This window comes from Nyctereutes procyonoides, unplaced genomic scaffold (assembly GCF_905146905.1).
Source record: "Nyctereutes procyonoides isolate TBG_1078 unplaced genomic scaffold, NYPRO_anot_genome, whole genome shotgun sequence".
Lineage (NCBI taxonomy): Eukaryota > Metazoa > Chordata > Mammalia > Carnivora > Canidae > Nyctereutes > Nyctereutes procyonoides.
The window spans coordinates 33787829-33812054 of NW_026575043.1; positions in this window are offsets into that span (position 1 = coordinate 33787829).

The window sequence follows — 24226 nt, forward strand, 5'->3', positions numbered from 1 at the left end:
TTTATAGACATTCAAAACATGACTAAAAGTAGAACATGAAGTAACTAAAAGTGATCTTGATATATTTAATGTATTATTTATGTCCTATAAAGGGTATTGATAGAAAAATTAAAAGCCTCTATCAAAATGGAAAATTTTAAAAACTATTTTCTATTTTAACCAATAGTGAATTGAAAGTGATATCCCTGACCTATCAACATTACTTCACTTGCTTTCCATACAAGAAAAGTCTCTATTATTGTAAACTTGGCAGAAGGAACTATGCTTATCAGGCTCACCTCCTGTCCATCTTTTGGAATCAGATTTCCTGCTTGCTCCTTGAGAGTATTCTTTTTGATGTTCTATGCCACATTTGTATAGGTCTGCCAGTGTTCTTCATGACTGCATAGAAAACTTAATTAATATAAAATAAGACCACTTAGCTAACATATCAAGTTGTATTTCTAACCTAATCTTTAAAAGCAAAACATAGAGTAGGAGGGGCAAGACGGCGGAAGAGTAGGGTCCCCAAATCACCTGTCCCCACCAAATTACCTAGATAACCTTCAAATCATCCTGAAAATCTACGAATTTGGCCTGAGATTGAAAGAGAGACCAGCTGGAACGCTACAGTGAGAAGAGTTCGCGCTTCTATCAAGGTAGGAAGACGGGGAAAAAGAAATAAAGGAACAAAAGGCCTCCGAGGGGGAGGGGCCCCGCGAGGAGCCGGGCTGAGGCCGGGGCGAGTGTCCCCAGCACAGGAGAGCCCCGTCCCGGAGAAGCAGGAGCTGCACCAACCTTCCCGGGGGAAAGGGGCTCGCAGGGAATTGGAGCAGGACCCAGGAGGGCGGGGATGCCCTCGGGCTCCCGGGGACACTAACAGACACCTGCGCCCCGGGAGAGTGCGCCGAGCTCCCTAAGGGCTGCAGCGCGCACGGCGGGACCCGGAGCAGCTCGGAGGGGCTCGGGCGACGGCTCCGCGGAGGGGGCTGCGGGGCGGGAGCGTGAATCCACCAGCACAGGCCCCGGAGCACAGGGCGCCGGGACACAGCCCAGGATCCGGCCTCCCCCGGGACAGGCAGAGGCCGGGAGGGCCCAGGACAGCGAGGACGCTCCTGCCCCGAGCTGAGCAGATCAGCGGCCCCGCCCCGGAGCCTCCAGGCCCTGCGGACGGAGAGCCGAGAGCCCGAGCCCGTAGTTCCTGCGGAGGCTGAATCCAGGCTTCCAGAGTTGCCATAGCAACTGCTGCTGTTCCTCCTGGGGCCTCACGGGGTAAACAACCCCCGCCGAGCCCTGCAGCAGGCAGGGGCAGAGCAGCTCCCCCAAGTGATAACACCTGAAAATCAGCACAGCAGGCCCCTCCCCCAGAAGACCAGCTGGACGGACCAGTTCCAGGGGAAGCCAAGGGACTTAAAGTCTACAGATTCAGAAGATACTCCCCCGTGTTTTTTTTGTTTTTGTTTTTGTTTTTTTCTTCCTTTTGATTTCTTTTTTTTTCCTTTTCATTTCTGATTGCTTCCCCCACCCCCCTTTTTTTCCACCTTTCTTTCTTTTTCTTTCTCTTTTTCTTCTTTTTTCCTTTTTTTCTTCTTTTTATTTTTTCTTTTTCTCTTTTCTTTCCTTCTCTCTCTCTCTTTTTCTCCTTTTCCCAATACAGCTTGTTTTTGGCCACTCTGCACTGAGCAAAATGACTAAAAGGAAAGCCTCACCTCAAAAGAAAGAATCAGAAACAGTCCTCTCTCCCACAGAGTTACAAAATCTGGATTACAATTCAATGTCAGAAAGCCAATTCAGAAGCACTATTCTACAGCTACTGGTGGCTCTAGAAAAAAAAATAAAGGACTCAAGAGACTTCATGACTGCAGAATTTAGATCCAATCAGGCAGAAATTAAAAATCAATTGAATGAGATGCAATCCAAACTAGAAGTCCTAACGACGAGGGTTAACGAGGTGGACAACAAGGGAGTGACATAGAAGACAAGTTGATGGCAAAGAGGGAAACTGAGGAAAAAAGAGACAGGCAATTAAAAGACCATGAAGACAGATTAAGGGAAATAAACGACAGCCCGAGGAAGAAAAATCTACGTTTAATTGGGGTTCCCGAGGGCGCTGAAAGGGACAGAGGGCCAGAGTATGTATTTGAACAAAACCTAGCTGAAACTTTCCTAATCTGGGAAGGGAAACAGGCATTCAGATCCAGGAAATAGAGAGATCCCCCCCTAAAATCAATAAAAAACGTTCAACACCTCGACATTTAATAGTGAAGCTTGCAAAATCCAAAGATAAGGAGAAGATCCTTAAAGCAACAAGAGACAAGAAATCCCTGACTTTTATGGGGAGGAGTATTAGGGTAACAGCAGACCTCTCCACAGAGACCTGGCAGGCCAGAAAGGGCTGGCAGGATATATTCAGGGTCCTAAATGAGAAGAACATGCAACCAAGAATACTTTATCCAGCAAGGCTCTCATTCAAAATGGAAGGAGAGATAAAGAGCTTCCAAGACAGGCAGGAACTGAAAGAATATGTGACCTCCAAACCAGCTCTGCAAGAAATTTTAAGGGGGACTCTTAAAATTCCCCTTTAAGAAGCAGTTCAGTGGAACAATCCACAAAAACAAGGACTAAATAGATATCATGATGACACTAAACTCATATCTGTCAATAGTAACTCTGAATGTGAACGGGCTTAATGACCCCATCAAAAGGCACAGGGTTTCAGACTGGATAAAAAAGCAGGACCCATCTATTTGCTGTCTACAAGAGACTCATTTTAGACAGAAGGACACCTACAACCTGAAAATAAAAGGTTGGAGAACCATTTGCCATTCAAATGGTCCTCAAAAGAAAGCAGAGGTAGCCATCCTTATATCAGATAAACTAAAATTTACCCCGAAGACTGTACTGAGAGATGAAGAGGGACAATATCTCATACTTAAAGGATCTATCCAACAAGAGGACTTAACAATCCTCAATATATATGCCCCGAATGTGGGAGCTGCCAAATGTTTAAACCAATTAATAACCAAAGTGAAGAAATACTTAGATAATAATACACTAATACTTGGTGACTTCAATCTAGCTCTTTCTACCCTCGATAGGTCTTCTAAGCACAACATCTCCAAAGAAACGAGAGCTTTAAATGATACACTGGACCAGATGGATTTCACAGATATCTACAGAACTTTACATCCAAACTCAACTGAATACACATTCTTCTCAAGTGCACATGGAACTTTCTCCAGAATAGACCACATGCTGGGTCACAAATCGGGTCTTAACCGATACCAAAAGATTGGGATCGTCCACTGCATATTCTCAGACCATAACGCCTTGAAATTAGAACTAAATCACAACAACAAGTTTGGAAGGACCTCAAACACGTGGAGGTTAAGGACCATCCTGCTAAAAGATGAAAGGGTCAACCAGGAAATTAAGGAAGAATTAAAAAGATTCATGGAAACTAATGAGAATGAAGACACAACCATTTGAAATCTTTGGGATGCAGCAAAAGCAGTCCTGAGGGGGAAATACATCGCAATACAAGCATCCATTCAAAAACTGGAAAGAACTCAAATACAAAAGCTAACCTTACACATAAAGGAGCTAGAGAAAAAACAGCAAATGGACCCTACACCCAGGAGAAGAAGAGAGTTAATTAAAATTCGAGCAGAACTCAACGAAATTGAGACCAGAAGAACTGTGGAACAGATCAACAGAACCAGGAGTTGGTTCTTTGAAAGAATTAATAAGATAGATAAACCATTAGCCAACCTTATTAAAAAGAAGAGAGAGAAGACTCAAATTAATAAAATCATGAATGAGAAAGGAGAGATCACTACCGACACCAAGGAAATGCAAATGATTTTAAAAACATATTATGAACAACTCTATGCCAATAAATTAGGCAATCTAGAAGAAATGGACGCATTCCTGGAAAGCCACAAACTACCAAAACTGGAGCAGAAGAAATAGAAAACCTGAACAGGCCAATAACCAGGGAGGAAATTGAAGAAGTCATCAAAAACCTCCCAAGACACAAGAGTCCAGGGCCAGATGGCTTCCCAGGGGAATTCTATCAAACGTTTAAAGAAGAAATTATACCTATTCTACTAAAGCTGTGTGGGAAGATAGAAAGAGATGGAGTACTTCCAAATTCATTCTGTGAGGCCAGCATCACCTTAATTCCAAAACCAGACAAAGACCCCACCAAAAAGGAGAATTACAGACCAATATCCCTGATGAACATGGATGCAAAAATTCTCAACAAGATACTAGCCAATAGGATCCAACAATACATTAAGAAAATTATTCACCATGACCAAGTAGGATTTATCCCCGGGACACAAGGCTGGTTCAACACTCGTGAAACAATCAATGTGATTCATCATATCAGCAAGAGAAAAACCACGAACCATATGATCCTCTCATTAGATGCAGAGAAAGCATTTGACAAAATACAGCATCCATTCCTGATCAGAACTCTTCAGAGTGTAGGGATAGAGGGAACTTTCCTCGACATCTTAAAAACCATCTACGAAAAGCCCACAACAAATATCATTCTCAATGGGGAAGCACTGGAGGCCTTTCCCCTAAGATCAGGAACAAGACAGGGATGTCCACTCTCACCACTGCTATTCAACATAGTATTGGAAGTCCTAGCCTCAGCAATCAGACAACAAAAAGACATTAAAGGCATTCAAATTGGCAAAGAAGAAGTCAAACTCTCCCTCTTCGCCGATGACATGATACTCTACATAGAAAACCCAAAAGCCTCCACCCCAAGATTGCTAGAACTCATACAGCAATTTGGTAGCGTGGCAGGATACAAAATCAATGCCCAGAAATCAATGGCATTTCTATACACTAACAATGAGACTGAAGAAAGAGAAATTAAGGAGTCAATCCCATTTACAATTGCATCCAAAAGCATAAGATACCTAGGAATAAACCTAACCAAAGAGGTAAAGGATTTATACCCTAAAAAGTATAGAACACTTCTGAAAGAAATTGAGGAAGACATAAAGAGATGGGAAAATATTCCATGCTCACGGATTGGCAGAATTGATATTGTGAAAATATCAATGTTACCCAGGGCAATTTACACGTTTAATGCAATCCCTATCAAAATACCGTGGACTTTCTTCAGAGAGTTGGAACAAATTATTTTAAGATTTGTGTGGAATCAGAAAAGACCCCGAATAGCCAGGTGAATTTTAAAAAAGAAAACCATATCTGGGGGCATCACAATCCCAGGTTTCAGGTTGTACTACAAAGCTGTGGTCATTGGCAGTGTGGTACTGGCACAAAAACAGACACATAGATCAATAGAACAGAATAGAGAACCCAGAAGTGGACCCTGAACTCTACGGTCAACTAATATTCGATAAAGGAGGAAAGACTATCCACTGGAAGAAAGACAGCCTCTTCAATAAATGGTGCTGGGAAAATTGGACATCCACATGCAGAAGAATGAAACTAGACCACTCTCTTGCACCATACACAAAGATAAACTCAAAATGGATGAAAGATCTAAATGTGAGACAAGATTCCATCAAAATCCTAGAGGAGAACACAGGCAACACCCTTTTTGAACTCGGCCACAGTAACTTCTTGCAAGATATCTCCACGAAGGCAAAAGAAACAAAAGCAAAAATGAACTATTGGGACTTCATCAAGATAAGAAGCTTTTGCACAGCAAAGGATACAGTCCACAAAACTAAAAGACAACCTACAGAATGGGAGAAGATATTTGCAAATGACATATCAGATAAAGGGCTAGTTTCCAAAATCTATAAAAAAAAACTTATTAAACTCAACACCATAGAAACAAACAATCCAATCATGAAATGGGCAAAAGACATGAAGAGAAATGTCACCAGAGAAGACATAAACATGGCCAACATGCACATGAGAAAATGCTCTGCATCACTTGCCATCAGGGAAATACAAATCAAAACCACAATGAGATACCACCTGACACCAGTGAGAATGGGGAACATTAACAAGGCAGGAAACCACAAATGTTGGAGAGGATGCGGAGAAAAGGGAACCCTCTTACACTGTTGGTGGGAATGTGAACTGGTGCAGCCACTCTGGAAAACTGTGTGGAGGTTCCTCAAAGAGTTAAAAATAGACCTGCCCTATGACCCAGCAATTGCACTGTTGGGGATTTACCCCAAAGATTCAGATGCAATGAAATGCCGGGACACCTGCACCCCGATGTTTCTAGCAGCCATGTCCACAATAGCCAAACTGTGGAAGGAGCCTCGGTGTCCATCGAAAGATGAATGGATAAAGAAGATGTGGTTTATGTATACAATGGAATATTACTCAGCCATGGAAACAAATACCCACCATTTGCTTCAACGTGGATGGACCTGGAGGGTATTATGCTGAGTGAAGTAAGTCAATCGGAGAAGGACAAACAGTGTATGTTCTCATTCATTTGGGGAATATGAATAATAGTGAAAGGGAATATAAGGGAAGGGAGAAGAAATGTGTGGGAAATATCAGAAAGGGAGACAGAACATAAAGACTCCTGACTCTGGGAAATGAACTAGGGGTGGTGGAAGGGGAGGAGGGCGGGGGGTGGGGGTGAATGGGTGATGGGCACTTGGTGTTATTCTGTATGTTGGTAAATTGAACACCAATAAAAAATTAATTTATTAAAATAAATAAATAAATAAATTTAAAAAGAAAAAAAGCAAAACATACTATTTCGATCTCCACATATCTGACTAAATAAATGTATTTATCTCTATCTAGTTTTAACTCTGTTGTGTGATGTAATAATAACAAATGCATAATATATAATGCTACATACAATATAATAGTAATCTAACATTTAGTTTTAAGTGTCACTTCTTTATATCTCATATTGTATTAAAAATCATTAGAGACTGTGTATATGTTATCTATTGTTTAATGGACAAAGGACAGAATACAGGGTGAATAGATAAGAAAGAGCACCTAACAGTGACCTGAAGGGTGAGACAAATTCTGCAGAAGAAAAATCTTAGTTAATGGACAGAAAGGGACTGTGTCTAATTTCAATTTCTCAAAGTCTGAAAGATCATCTCTTCAGAGGAAAGATGGTAGAGTAAGAGAACTCTAAACTCACCTCGTCCCACCGACACACTTAGATAACACCAAAATCAGTGTAAATAACCCATAAAATGGCACAAAGCCTGGCAGAACAGACTCTCCACAGCTGAACAAAAAAGGCCACCTCCACAAGGGTAGGAAGGGCAGAGATGCAGTTGGAAATCAAACTGACCTCCAAGAGTGTCTGGGGAAGGAGAGCTACTACAGCCACAGTGATGGAAGAGGAGCAGACCCCAGCCCAGGCACAGGGGACTCACACTAGGAATACTAATCCCTATGACATTTGGTTTTGAAAACCATAGGCGCTTACCTGTGTGAGTTCTTATGATCAGAAAGGTTAATGCCTGAGACTTTTTTTTAATAAATTAATTTTTATTGGTGTTCAATTTACCAACATACAGAATAACACCCAGTGCTCATCCCATCAAGTGTCCCCCTCAGTGCCCGTCACCCATTCACCCCCACCCCCACCCTCCTCCCCTCCACCACCCCTAGTTCGTTTCCCAGAGTTAGGAGTCTTTATGTTCTGTCTCCCTTTCTGATATTTCCCACACATTTCTTCTCCCTTCCCTTATATTCCCTTTCACTATTGTTCATATTCCCCAAATGAATGAGAACATACACTGTTTGTCCTTCTCCGATTGACTTACTTCACTCAGCATAATACCCTCCAGTTCCAACCACGTTGAAGCAAATGGTGAGTATTTGTCGTTTCTAATAATGCCTGAGACTTTGAAAACCAGTGGGCTCTGCTGAGAATGCTGGAGAGCTGTAAGAAACTGGGTTCCTACACTTTAGGAGCCAGCATAACAAACAGCCCCACTGAGATACAGCACTGAGGCAGCAGTTTGAAAACTGCCTAAGGTGTATGGGAGGGAGATTTATTTATTAATCTCAGAACATGTGCTGGAGGGGCAGGGATCATTAGGAAATTTTTCCAAAACCAAAAGAGCTGGTAGGTACCACTTCTTTCCCCACCTCCCATCCCACTTTCTGTCTGAATACAGGTACATCTGCAAAAACCAGCACAGCACAAACACTCTCTACCTCAGCGTGTCCCACTCCCACACTCAAACTCTCCCTCACCTCAGCCCTCAGCAATTCTCCAAAGCAAGTACAGGTCTCATCTTCACACAGTATACCAGAACACACCTTGCTAACATGGCCTGCCCCCCCTCCCATGCTCTTCTATAGACATGCCTTCCACAGTTCTCTAAAAAACACAAGGACAAAGCCATGCCCACAATTAGCAAGGAGAGCCATTGCAGATGATTGGACTGAAGGCAAATGCAGCTCAGCCACAACAGCAAGGGCACACACTACACCCATAGGAGACACCCTTGAAGCACCAGGTTCTGGTAAATGGGGGACACTGCACTGCAAGGCACTACAGGACCTCTTCTTCATAGGGTCACTACCTGCAAGAATAGGAGAATTAGCTGACTTTTCTAACAAATAGAAACAGACACAAGGAGTGAGGCAAATGAAGATACAGAGGAATATGTTCCAAATGAAAGAAGAGGACAAAACACAGCAAGGAAAGGGAGATAATATGCTTGACAGAGAACTTAAAATGAAGGTCTCTGGAAAACTGTGTGGAGGTTCCTCAAAGAGTTAACAATAGAGCTACCCTATGACCCAGCAATTGCACTGCTGGGGATTTACTCCAAAGATACAGATGCAGAGAAATGGCAGGACACCTGGACCCCAACGTTTATAGCAGCCATGTCCAGAATAGCCAAACTGTGGAAGGAGCCTTGGTGTCCATCAAAAGACGAATGGATAAAGAAGATGTGGTCTATGTATGCAATGGGATATTCCTCAGCCATTAGAAATGCCAATTCCCCGCCATTTGCTTCAACATGGATGGAACTGGAGGGTATTATGCTGAGTGAAGTAAGTCAATCGGAGAAGGACAAACATTATATGGTCTCATTCATTTGGAGAATACAAAAAATAGTGAAAGGGAATAAAGGGGAAAGGAAAGAAAAAGAGTGGGAAATATCAGTGAGGGTGACAGAATATGAGAGATACCTAACTCTGGGAAATAAATAAGGGGTAGTGGAAAGGGAGGTGGGCAGGGAGTTGTGGTGACTGGATGAAGGCACTGAGGGGGGCACTTGACAGGATGAGCACTAGGTGTCATGCTATATGTTGGCAAATTGAACTCCAATAATTTTTTTTAAAATGAAGGTCATAAAGATACTCATTGGACTTGGGAAAAGATGGAGGATCTCAGTCAGGCTCTCAAAAAAAAGATAGAAAACATAAGAAAGAGCAATTCAGAGATAAAGAACTCAATAACTGAAATTTAAAATATACTAGATGTAAAGAATATTAGATGTAACTAAGAATAGATGAGCGACCTGGGGGACAGAATAATAGAAAGCAATAGAGCTGAAGGAGAGAGAAAAATGAGAATGACAAGTGAGAATAGATTAAGGGAATTCAGAAACATCATGAAGCATAATAATATTCACAGTATAAGGATCCCAAAAGGAAAAGAGAGATAAAAGGGAACAGAAAATTTATTTGAAGAAATAATAGCTTAAATTTCCCAAATCTGGAGAAAAAAACAGAAATCCCCATCAGGGAGCCACAGAAAGTCCCAAACAAAATCAATCCAAGAAGGTCCACATCAAGACACATAGTAACTAAGCTAAAATGGCAAAAACTAGAAAGAAGAAAATTTAAAGCAGCAAGAGCAAAGAAAACAGCTATATGCAAAAGAAACCCCAAAAGGTTATCAGCCAATTTTTCAGCTTAAACTTTGCAGGCCAGAGGAGAGTGACATGATATTCAAAGTACTGAAAGAAAAAAAAATGTTCAAGGAGATTCGTTGAGTGGTAAGGAAAGACTGTAAGCAGGAGTATGAAAAGTAGGAGGCACAAAAGCAGTAAAGTTAAGTATATCTTTGAAAATTAGTCAATGGATTCATAAAATAAAAGGTTGGAAAAGTGTGACACCATTTACTTAAAATGGGGGAGAAGAGTAAAAATTTAGTTTTTAGAATGCATTCGAACTTAAGCAACCATCAACTTGATATAGACTGCTATATGCATAAGATGTTATATATAAACCAAATGGTAATAGCACATAAAAAACCGGTAATAAATATGTTAAAAATAAAGAGAAAGTAATCCAAGTATAATAACTAAAGAAAGTCAGCAAACCAGGAGAGAAGAGAGCAAGAGAAGAAAAAAAGCAAGAGATGAACTTTAAAAAAATCATAAAACTAGTAACAAAATTACAGTAAGTACAAACTTATCAATAGTTAATAGTTTCCCCTGAATGTAAATGGACTAAACACTGCAATTAAAATACATAGGATGGCAGTATGGAATAAAACACAAGACCCATCTATATGCTGTCTGCAAGAGATACATATTTTTACTTAAAGACACCTGCAGATTGAAAGTGAACGGATAGAAAAGCTTTTATCATGCAGATGGAAGTGAAGAGAAAGCCAGGGTTGCAATGTGTATATTGAACAAAATAATCTCTAGAACAAAGATTGTAACAAGAGATAAAGGGGATACTATATAACAATAAAGAAAACAAAATAGGAAGTCACAATTATTGTGAATATTTATGCATCCAACATGGGAACACCCAAATACATTAAAACACTGATTAAGAAACATGAAGGAGGGACACCTGGGTGGCTCAGTGGTTGAGCATCTGCCTTTGGCTCAGCGTGTGAACCCGGGGTCCTGGGGTGGAGTCCTGCATCAGGCTCAGGAAGCTTGCTTTTCTCTCTGCCTATGTCTCTGCCTCTCTCTGTGTGTCTCTCAAGAATAACATAAATAAAATATTTTTAAAAATAAGAAAGAAACATGAAGGAAAAAATCAATAGTAATACAAATAATAGGAGATTTTGACATCCCACTTACATCAATGGATAAATTGTCCAAACAGAAAGTTAACAAGGAAACAGTAGCTTTGAATGGCACACTGGACCAGATGGATCTAAAAAATATATTCAGAACATTACATCCTAAAACAGCAGCATAAACATTCCTTTTAAGTTCACATGGAATATTCTCCAGAATAGATCATATAATAGGCCGCAAAACCAGTCTCAACAAATTAAAAAAGACAGAAGTCATGCTACACGTATTTTGTGACCACAATGTTACAAAACTAGCAATGAACCACAAGAAAAAATCTGGAAAGAAAACAAATATATGAAAGTTAAATGACATGTTATTAAACAAGGAATATGTCAACTAAGAAATCAAAGAGGAAATCAATACACACATGGAGACAGAAGAAAATGAAAACACAATGGTCCAAAATCTTTGGGATGAAGCAAAAGCTGTTTTAAGAGGGAAGTTTATAGGAATACAGGCCTACCTCAAGAAGTAAGAAATATCTCAAATAAGCAATCAAATCTTATACCTAAAGGATCTAGGAAAAGAAGAACAAACAAAACCCCAAACCAGTAGGATGGAAATAAGATTGTAGCAGGAAATAAATGAAATAGACCTTAAAAACAATAGAACACATCAATGAAGCCAAAAGCTGGTTCTTTGAAAAGATCAACAAAATTGATAAACCTCTAGCCAAACCCATAAAAGAAAGAGGGGAGGGTGGGATTCAAATAAACAAAGTCACAAATGAAAGAGGAGAAATAACTACTGACACCCCAGATATACAAACAATTGTAAAACAATATTGTGAAAAAAATCAATAAACTGGACAACGTAGAAGAAATGGATAAATTACTGGAAACATAAAACTTCCCAAAACTGAATCAGGAGGAAGTAGAAAAAATTGAACAGACCAATAAAGAGCAATGAAATTGAATCAGAAAACAAAACCTCCCAACAATCAAAACTGTGGGACCCAATGACTTCACAGGTAATTTCCATCAAACATTTAAAGAAGAATTAGGGATCCCTGGGTGGCGCAGCGGTTTGGCGCCTGCCTTTGGCCCAGGGCGCGATCCTGGAGACCCGGGATCAAGTCCCACGTCAGGCTCCCAGTGCATGGAGCCTGCTTCTCCCTCTGCCTGTGTCTCTGCCTCTCTCTCTCTCTGTGTGTGTGCCTATCATAAATTTAAAAAAAAATTATAAAAAAATAAAATAAAAATAAAGAAGAGTTAATACCTATTCTCAAACTATTCCAAACACTAGAAGAGAAAGGAAAGTTTCCAAATTCATTCTGTGAGGTCAGATTACCCTGATTCCAAAAACACATAAAGATACCACATAAAAAGAGAACTACAGGACAGTATTTCTGATGAACATAGATGCAAAAACCCTCAACAAAATATTAACAAATTAAATTGAAAAAATATATTAAAAAATCATTCACTGCGATCAAGTGACATTCATCCCTGGGATGAATGGGTGATTCAATATTCCAAATTAATCAATGTGATACATCACACTAATAAAGGAAAGGATAAAAACCATATGATTATTTCAATAAAATCAGAAAAAGCACTTGACAAAGTGCAGCATTCATTCATGATAAAATCCCTCAACAATATAGGTTTAGAGGGAATATAAAAAAGGTCAAATATTGGGGATCCCTGAGTGGCTCAGCAGTTTAGCGCCTGCCTTCGGCACACAGCGTAATCCTGAAGTCCTGGGATTGAGTCCCACATCAGGCTCCCTGCATGGAGCCTGCTTCTCCCTCTGCCTGTGTCTTTGCCTCTCTCTCTCTCTCTCTGTCTCTGTCTCTGTGTGTGTGTGTGTGTCTCATGAATAAATAAATAAAATCTTAAAAAAGAGACACCTAAATTTATGAGGAATAAGTAAAATTTCCACTATTTGCAGATAGCAGATACTGTATGTAGAAAACCTTAAAGTCTCCACCAAAATACTACTAGAACTTATAAGTGAATTCAATAAAGTCCCTGTATACAAAACCAATATACAAAAGTCTGTTGCATTTCTATACACTAATAAGTAGCAGAAAGAGAAATTAAGAAAACAATCCCCTTTACAGTTGTACCAAAAATAATAAGATATCTAGAAATAAACTTAACCAAAGAGGTGAAAGACTGATGAGATAAATTCAAGACAATATAGACAAATGGAAAGATATTCCATCTCCATGGATGAGTAGAATGGATATTGTTAAATGTCTATACTACCCAAAGCAATCTACAGATTAACTACAATCCTTTTCAAAATAGAATTAGAACAAATAATCCTAAAGTTTTTATGGAACCATAAAAGACCATGAGTAGCCAAAGTAATCCTGAGAAGGAAGAACAAAACTGGAGATATCATAATCCTAGACTTCAAATTCTATTACAAAGCAGAATATTCAAAACAATATGGTTCTGGTACACACACACACACACACACACACACACACATACACACACACACAAAGACACATCAACTGAACAGAATAGAGAGCCCAGAAATAAACCCAGGGTTATATGGTCAATTAATCTATGACAAAGGAGGCAAGAATATGGAATGGAAAGAAGTCTCTTCAACAAATGGTGTTGGAAAAATTGGACAGCTATATGCAAAAAAAAGAAGATGAAGGAGAAGGAGAGGAAGAAGAAGAAGAAGGAGGAGGAGGAGGAGGAGGAGAAGACGAGAAGAAAAAGGGGAAGAGGAAGAGGAAGGAGGAGGAGGAGGGGGAAGAGGAGAGGAGGAGAAGAAGGAGAAGGAGAAGAAATTGGGCCATTTTTTTACACCATACACAAAAATAAGCTCAAAATGAATTAAAGACCTTGAGACTTGAAGCCATAAAAATCCTAGAAGAGAGCACAAGCAGTAATTTCTCTGACATTAGCTATACCTACATTTTTCTAAATATGGCTCTTCAGGCAATGGAAACAAAAGCAAAAGTAAACTATTAGGACTACATCAAGATTAAAAAAAAGCTTCTGCACAGCAAGAAAAATACTCAACAAAACAAAAAGACAACCTACTTAATTGGAGAATATATTTGCAAATAATATATCTGATAAGGGGTACTATCCATGATATATAAAAAACTTACACATCAACATCAAAAAACCCAAATAATCCAATTAAAAATGAGAGAAGACATGAGCAGACATTTATCCAAAGAAGACATCCAGATGGCCAGCAAACACATGAAAAGATGCTCAACATCACTCATCATCAGGGAAATACAAATCAAGACCACAACAAGATATCACCTGACACTTGTCATAATAGGTAAAATAAAAAACACAAGAAACAACAAGTGCTGGTGAGGATGTGGAGAAATAGGAATGTTTGTGCCCTGTTGGTGGGAATGCAAACTGGTGGAGCCATTTGTAAAATACTGAACCTCCATACTGTGGAGGTTCTTCAAAAAATTAAAAATTGAATTACCATAAGATCCAGTTATTCCACTATTGGTCATTTACTCAAAGAAAATGAACATAATGTCAAAAATATATACACTCCTATGTTTATAGCCTAATTATTTATAATAGACAAATTACAGGAGTGACCCAAGTGTCCAACCAGAGATGAATGGATAAAGAAGAATATGTTTATATATAAATATATATATAGAAGATTAGATAGATTAGATAGATAGATAGATAGATAGATAGATAGATAGATAGATAGATAGATTTAAGGATCTGCCTTTGGCTCAGGTCAAGACCTCAGGGTCCTGGGATGGAGCCCTGAGTCAGGCTCCCTGCTCAGCAGGGACCCTACTTCTCCCTCTCTGTCCCTGCCCCTGCTGCTGTGCTCTCTCTCAAATAAATAAAAAAAAATCTTCTAAAAAGAGAAATAAAAAATAAAAGCAGATTGCTGCCTTGGCTGGATAAAGGATGAAGGTGCCTAAACAGGGTGGTAGCAGCGGGATACAGAGACTTGGAAGGAGTCTCAACATGCATAGGAAATTAAATTAATAATCCTTAGGCGAAAGGGTGAAGTAGTAAGAATGATACCCAGCTTTCTGGATGTATGGGGTGGCCCCTATCTATGGAGATGAAACACACAGGAGGATTCCACTAGGGCTAGTAGGGTATCGTGAAATTCTGGGAGCTCACAGCTTCTGTTTTAGGCTACGCTTTAAGTGTCTTTGTGACATTTTAGAGACTATGACAGAAAGGCAGTGGGAAATTAATTTCTATTCAGCACTGATCTTTAAGCAGTGCTATGTTTTATACTCTGTGCTAGACACTCTGGATGCAGAATAGGGAATAAGAAGATGCAGAAAAATAAAATAAGACAAGCTATTTATTTATTATTTTTTTAAGACAGAAAGTGTGGAGGGGAGGGGCAGAGAGAAGGGGAAAGAATCTTAAACAGACTCCACACCCAGTCCAGGGCCTGAGGTGGTGCTTGATCTCATTACCCTGAGATCAGGACCTGAGCCAAAATTAGGAGTCGAATACTTAACCCACTGAGTCACCCAAGCACTCCAAAATAAAGCATGTTTTCTTTTTATCTTTTTTTTTAATCTGTCCTCGTGATTCCTACTATCTCAGAAGATTGGAAGAAGTAGAATGACTAATCCCAAATATACTGAAAAATGCTATAAAAGGTAAAGTATAACATTATGCAGGAGATGTAACCTAATTTGAAGGAAGGGGTCAAAGAGGCCTCCTTAAAACAAAAAATAGATCTTAAATTATAAATAAATGTCATGCCCACTTGTTAAGATTTATTTTAAAATTTACTTTCAGAATATGACCCATCAAACTAGTAAGTTATTAAGCTTTGAAAGATGCTGTAGTTCATAAGCCTTGTGGCAAGAAATCGAAAGGGATGGGTATAAACTAACTTGCTTTTTGCAATTTAACCATTACCTAAGCTGTTTATGTGTCAAAAGTAGTTTTGAATGACTTTTATGAGTTAGTTGTATAGTTCTGAGAGAGTATCAAAGATGTTATTCAAGTAGTAAGAGATAAGATTGATTGGAGCTAAATTCTTGGAGCTTTGCTACAGAATGTAAGTCACTGATTTGGTCAGATCGACATTGTGGAGTCCTGAGAAGTGTGTGAGCTGGTAATTGTCATGGTCAGAACTCTGACATAGAAAGATCGACTTGGAAAAGCTTTCCTGACAACCACATGCTAGCATGAGGGTGTTTTGATGTGTTTTAAACCTGTATCCATCTCACACCATTGTCTAATATTATTTTTGTGGCATGTGGCACAAAATTTTAAGTATAATTATACTTCCACATTCCTTACCAGTTTGATCATTCATTTCAGAAAATTCATTAACAGTGCTTATCATGAAGGCATACATTTAATTTTATTATCGATATTCATCTAGAGATCTAATAGTAAAATGCAACAGGTGTGTGTTGGAAGGGGCTTTCCCCCCTCAGTTCAATGCTCAGCAGAATATCAGGAAAAATAAAGGGTGTGCTTTCTTGTTTCATGCCCAGCTAACTAAGCAGAGTTCCTCTCTTAAAAGGCATACATAAGACCTTTGAGTGAGTTCCAGCACCTCTATACACAGGCCAGATGATGGGAAAGTAAAGATTCTGCATCTTTTCATATGTGGCCTATGAATGAATGATTTTTAGGACTTGTCATAAAGTCCTTAAGAGATCTAGGTCAGATTCTTGAGGATTATATGTGGTGCCAAAGGTCATGATGTGCAATAACGTGTTAGTATTAGCAAGGATCAGAGACCACTCAGACAAGAGTGACAGCTGTCAGCACTGCGTCAATTATCACACAGGTAGGGTGGAGAAAGTATGGATATAGTATCAAGAGTGGAATGGTATAGGTGAAGACCTGGGAGTTTGGAATCATATAAAACCTCATGAAATTCTTGCTCTCTGATCAGTTTAGACCTGACCCTTTCTTGACTCCATCAATGGCACAGAGGACAGTTTAGAGCAAACTTAAATCTCCTAACCCCTTGTATATATATATTTTTAAATTTATTTATTTGAGAGACAGAGCGAGAGCATAGGAGCATGCGAGCAGGGGTGGGGGCAGAGAGAATATCTCAAGCAGACTCTGTGCTGAGCATAGACCCCAACACAGGGCTCAATCCCACAACCCTGAGATCATAACCTGAGCTGGGATCAAGAGTCAGATGCTTAACTGACTGAGCCACCCAGGTGCCCCTAACCTTCTCTATTCTATATTTAATTATCCAGGACAGGAGGAGATCTGATTATAGGAAAATCGTTTCTCTAACCATGGGATTAGGGAGATTTCTATTTTTGTCACCTGTCTTCTTCATTTAAATTTTTATACAATGAACTTATGATTCTTTTATAAACGGGGAGAGATTAATTCATTTAAGATTCCCTCTGTCACTTAGCATATATAAATATTTCAAAAGACTCAAAATTATCTACAAGTCGTTTAAGGCTACTATAATGTTAATAAATTCCTAGGGGGCAACATTTTATTTTTTGAATAGTTTAAAATCATAACCTGGACAGAGTATACTGTGACAATACAAATGAAATAGCAAACGATTTGGAAGCATTATTAATAGAATGTTTTACCTTGGAGGGAAAAGAAGAAAACTGTCTCAGAAACAAAATTAAATGATAGTAGGTACCAGAACTCTCCATTTGATTGAAAATTCTAAAATTTTGTGTTTTAAAATGTGATAAATTATCTGGCTCTCCAGAGACTCACCCAAACTATGCAATAGAACAGTTACTAGGCTATGAACTTAAAGATCCATGATTAATAGAAATGGTCTCTCTGTTTTGAGAAGAGGATGAAAACAGCATAGTTTGTACACTTGTAACAAGAACATTAATATTTTTATGAACGTACAAAGATCTAACCATTATCCCTAGTGTAGATTTTAGGCCTCATCTCGATTAATCTTCACCACAATCATATGAAGAGGTTATTTACGCCCTCCCTGTGTTACAGATATAGAAACTAGGCTTAAAATAAATGAATGTGTTGCCCAAAGTAGGGCTCAACTAGTTAAGGAGTACAAAAGGGATTTGAACCAGGCTCTGTCTAATTCTTGACCCCGCTATCTAAATCACTATTATCACTTAAATGTGTAGGGGGTATTAGTAGATCAAAAAATATGTTTATTTACCATTATTTAGGATCTTAAAAAATCCATTCATAGTTTAATTGGTGACATTTCAGTGACTGATAAGTTGGAAACTCTCTGTAACTTACATTTTTACATATAAGAGTATTCATAAGTCAATGATTTGCATATGTTCTCTGCTCAAGTCATGTTTCTTCTGTGACTTTTTCTGATACTCCACTATTCCTTCATTTCTTAAAGGATATCTCAAAACTAGAAGTTCTTAAATGTTCTTTGAAAATAGGCCTGTTTTAAAAGTTGTGTAAAGATTGGAATATTCTCCATGAATCTGTAAATATACAAACAAACATAAAAACACAGTGCTTAGAATATTTCAGGTGGTTTATGGCTCCCCTAAAATGACACATAGCACATAACTGGTTTGCCCAAGACACCTTCCCAAATTATGTAAACTCCTTCGCTAAAAACTGCTCAAGTTAAAAATACATATCCATTCCTATTTTAATTTTCTACCTGGTCAAGATTGTCTTTGCCTTTCTTCTCATGTTACTGTCGTCCATTGGTATAAAGTAAAGATGTGAACAATGGAAAAGCATTAATCAAGGTGAAGAAATAAGTATCTGAGGTCATCACCCTTGTTGCCAGACTCTTCAAAATGTGTCCCTACTTTGTCAGTTTTCTGAATATCTTAATATTATCAGCTGAATTGTATCTATCCAAAAATTCATTAGGCTGAGTCCTAAACTCCAGCACTTCAAAATGTGACATTTGAAGAAAGGGTCTTTAAAGAGGTAATTAAGTTAAAATGAGGTCATTAGGGTGGACCCTAATCCAAAATGAGTTGGTGTCCTTGTAAGAAAAGAAAATTTGGACACAGCCTAGTGCAGAGAAGATGATGTGAACAAAGATGGAGAAGATGCCATCTATAGGAGAAGGAAAGAAGCCTCAGAAGAAAACAACCCTACTAACACCTAGATGTTGGATTTCTCCAAATTCTGAGAAAATAAATAAACTTTTGTTATTTTAGTGTCAGCCAGTCTGTTATGACAGCCCTAACAAAATAATCCACTTAACAATTGATCTTTATGTCTCTCATTATAAGTACAGTTATGAAAATTATTTTTTGGATAACCAAAGCTCAGTGTTGAACTAGATAATAAAAGTTTGGTAGCTGTCTTTTTTGTGTTAAAGGATGATTTACTTCCCTCATTTCCTAGGCTTCAGATCTTGTACCTGATAGGATATTGAGGCTGAGGTATTTAAGGTTGTAATAAGCTTTAGGTGCTGAAATGCTTAATACTACTACAGAGAAAGTATCATAGTGGGATATTTTTCAGTGCTAATTTTGAATAGGAAATAGTTTTTTTCCATTGAAGATTTTTAAATAGGACTATCATCAATCTCTGGGCAGAGGATGCTGATCAGGACTGCGAAAACCCCGTTGGCCAAGAGCACAGAGAGGAACAAAGGCTAAAGCTTCATGTAGACATTCTTGACATCAGCCAAAGAGCTAGCATCCAGAATTTTTAAAATTATATTTGAATGTAGCAAAAACCTTTCTTACAAATTCCTCTCAAAAATTGTGCTAAAAGGGAGAAAAAATAAGACAAAATCAGAGGAGACACAGCATAAGAGACTCTTAACTCTAGGAAACAAACAGGGTTGCTGGAGGGGAGGTGGGGGGAGATGGAGTAACTGGGTGATGGGCATTAAGGAGGGCACATGATGGAACGAGCACTGGGTGTTATGCGCAACCAATGAATCACTAAACTGTACCTCTGAAACTGATAATACACTATATGTTAATTAATTGATTTTAAAGAAAATAAAAAATAAAGTTATTTAAATTCCCCCAAAAAAATGTGCTAAAAGAAAAATTTGCTGTCGCAAATGCCTCTAGGTAAGTTATGCAAGTGTAAACCAAGTGTATTTACCTCTCATAAAAGACTGGAAGATAAAGAGACATCTGAAATAAGTAGTAATGAACATGGCAGTGTGTGATTCACAAGAGACAGAAGATAAATCTACTTCAGCATGGAAATATTTGCTTAATAACACTGGTTAAGGGGTATCATCTAATTTCAAGTAAGGAAAACCAGACTCATAACAAAATCTATTTATATCCTTGATGTGTTATTACATATATATCTGAGTTTTAAATAATATATAATTGTCATTAAAGAGGATGGCAAAATTATCTTCTCACATATTCTTAAAATCCCAAGACACCTTTCAAATATCATAAGAAGATGTCAACATTCTGTCTTGACCATGAAGGCTTGTGCCCATACACGGCAAAATCAGATAAGCAGACTTCTTCATGGATTCATATCTTGACAAATGAGATAGACAAAGCAGGGAGAAAATCACTAAACGCCTGAATATGCCTCTGTGGAATCTGGAAATAACCACTGCAATTTCATAGAGAAATGGCCTTGTGTATCATAGAGGTAATTTTATTAATGAATTTATTTTCCTTAACGTTAATGAATAACTTTGAGGAGCAAAATTTACTCTCCTGTCTCAGAAAATAATGTGCATCATTGCATATTCTGGCCTTTACTTAATATTTTGTGCTCTTGAACGTTTTTTTTCAACTTTTCACAGTAAAAGTTCTCTACAGTGGAAAATCCGATCAGGTTTCAGTTCAGTAACCAAGTTCTCCCATTCTGATCATTTCACCTTGTTCCCAGATGTACTTTCAACTCACTTCTAATTGCATAAGAAGTCCCACATTTCCTACCAACATATCTATGTTTAATCACAATCATGTGATCGTTAGGCCCTTAAAAAATTCAATTTGTGATTTCTTTCTACGCTTCTTACAAATGCAGATAGGATAATGACTTGAATTAACCTTCAAAATAAGATTTAAACATTTTAGAGTAAAGTTTATTTTTAATACATTTGAATGAGACACAATGACATTTTATTTTTCTAAAGATTTTATTTATTTGACTGAAAGAGCACGTAAGTAGGTGGAGAGGTGTAGGGAGAAGCAGACTCTCTGCTGAGCCGGGAACCTGATGCAAGGCTTGATCCCAGGACCTTGAAATCACGACCTGAGCTGGAGGCAGATACTTCACCAACTGAACCACCCAGGCTCCCAGAGACACAAAGACATTTTAGACAAAGCCTGAGCATGCACTAATTTTGGCATAAATACTTTACAGTCAGTCTGAATTTGTTAAACATTTCAACTATCTCAACTTAAAGCTGAGAATTTCCCTGTCCACAACTTAGGAATGTAGTTTTTTGCAAATTTAAAGGAAAAAGAGTAACAATTTTTTACCAATAGCCAAAGAAGGAGGAGGATGTCGAGAATGGAAACAGTGACTAACACATACTTTATATTTATTACATGCTAAACATTATTCTAACATTTATAAATATTAAGCCATTCATTCCTCTCAACAGCCCTGTGATATGAGTAACTTCATTATTCTCCTTTTGGAAAAGAGGAAACTGAGGGAAAGAGAGACTTAATAGCCTACTCAAGTTCACAGCAAGAATAGAACAAGAAATCCTCTCTATTCCCAAGAAAATCTCTCTCCAGTGCCCTGAGATATCCTCTCTTCAGCTCCTTCTGACAGGATCTGCTCTCGTGAAACTCACTTCCCTTAGTATAATGTCAAAGTCAAATCCCCTTACTATTAAAAGGTTATTAATTGCAGAGTGAATCATAAAGGTAATGAGTTTTTCAGGAAACAAAAATAAGTGAAATAGCTAGCAAGTTTCCTTTGACAACAATTTTAAAATAATCTTGGTTTATGAAAAATTTTAAATGTAAAACCATGTGCAAAAATAATGATGCAAGTCACATTTTGTTTTTCCAGATTTCTTAGTGAGAAAAAATACGGGAAACTGTTACTCTACTAGCTATTTGAATTAAGCTGTCATTTTGATTAATCAGGAAATTTCCAATTTCTTAGTACTTATTAAAAAGGACAGGACAAAATGGCAGAGACAAGGAAAGGAGGAAGGAAATGAAGAGGGTGAGAAGAAGAGGAAACTACTTCAAGTTCCCAGGGGCTTCCCATTTCTGTTGCACAATAATCAAAATATACCATAATATTCAGAGTCATAAAGAAACAGTGACAACATAAAATCTTTTTTTTTTTTTTTTAAAGGGCATGGGATCCCTGGGTGGCGCAGCGGTTTAGCGCCTGCCTTTGGCTCAGGGCGTGATCCTGGAGACCCGGGATCGAATCCCACGTCGGGCTACCGGTGCATGGAGCCTGCTTCTCCCTCTGCCTGTGTCTCTGCCTCTCTCTCTCTCTCTCTCTCTCTCTCTCTCTCTCTCTCTGTGTGACTATCGTAAATAAATAAAAATTTAAAAAAAAAAAGGGCAGCCTGGGTGGCTCAGCAGTTTGGCGCTTGCCTTTGGTCCAGGGTGTGATCCTGGAGACCTGGGATCGAGTCCCACATCGGGCTCCCTGCATGGAGCCTGCTTCTCCCTCTGCCTGTGTCTCTGCCTCTCTCTTCTGTGTCTCTCATGAATAAATAAATAAAATCTTTTAAAAAAAAAACCATAGAAACAGTGACAACAGTAGCAATATCTGAGAACTATTTGAATGATGACTCAAAACTGTAACAAAACTGAACCCTTAAGACAGACATACTCATGACTACATTAAACACTGGGTTACCATATTCTGTTATCACTGGGGTGTGAGTGTGTGTTTTCATAACTAAAACAATATTTTCCTGTGAATTCTCCAGGTCTCACACATCAGTAAAAAGTTACTTTACTAAACTTTGGTGAAACCCAACTTTGCTTGGGGAGGCTGCTGGGAGAACTCATAGTTTTTTTGAGCTTTAATGTTCAGGAAAAGTACTAGTGACAATAGGTTATCTTATTCTACCCAATGTCTTTTCCTATTCAGACACTTCAAAACAATCCTCAAACTCTACCCACTACTCCCCCAATACACACACACACACACACACACACACACACACACACACACACATTTCTTTGGGGAACTGTTTCTCCCACACCATCCATAGTCATTCTGGCAGGGCTTCTAATCATTTTATCATATTCATTAGCCATTGTAGTTATTCCAGAGTTTGGGCTGATGTCTCAAGAAAGAAAGATCTACACCCCTTACCCCACATTTTTTATACTGATTCTGAGAAGGATGTTTTCTGTGTAAGGTCTGAGGCTACCTAACTGTAACAATGCAAGTTCGGTGCTATGTGCATCCATTTCTTCCCTTCCATGTGTTTCATATAGAATCATCTGTCTGCAGTAGAGAAGTTAAAGGATGAAAAGAGTTTAGGGTCAAAAATATTAGTCAACTGCCCCAAATTAGAGGGCGCACAGCTCTCCACAAAAGTACCTTCACTCTTGATACCAACTGTAAACTCTAGGTTTCCAAAACCACCCACATTTTGGGGGATGCACAGAATTCATAGGATAGGATTCTCACAGTTGTGTTTATTTATTTTTATTTTTTTATTGGAGTTCAATTTGCCAACCCAGTGCTCATCCCATCAAGTGCCCCCCCTCAGTGCCCGTCACCCAGTCACCCCCACCCCCCTCCCCCCGCCCACCTCCCCTTCCACCACCCCTAGTTCGTTTCCCAGAGTTAGGAGTCTCTCATGTTCTGTCTCTCTTTCTGATATTTCCCACTCATTTTTTCTCCTTTCCCCTTTATTCCCTTTCACTATTTTTTCTATTCCCCAAATGAATGAGACCATAAAATGTTTGTCCTTCTCCGATTGACTTATTTCACTCAGCATAGTACCCTCCAGTTCCATCCACGTCGAAGCAAATGGTAAGTATTTGTCGTTTCTAATGGCTGAAGAATATTCCATTGTATACATAGACCACATCTTCTTTATCCATTCATCTTTCGATGGACACCGAGGCTCCTTCCACAGTTGTATTTATTATAGGAAAAGGAGCCAGAGGGCAGCCCCGGTGGCTCAGCGGTTTAGCACTGCCTTCAGCCCAGGGCCTTATCCTGGAGACCCACGATCAGTCCCACATTGGGCTCTCTGCAACGAGCCTGCTTCTCCCTCTACCTGTGTCTCTGCCCCCCATCTCTGTCTCTCATGAATAAATGAATAAAATATTTTTAAAAATCTTTAAAAAAGGAGCCAGATTAATATCAGCTAAGGAAGAAGTGCATAGGACAGAGTCCAGAAAAGTTACAAATGAAGGGTTTCTGTTGTCCTAAGCCCCAGAATCAGGA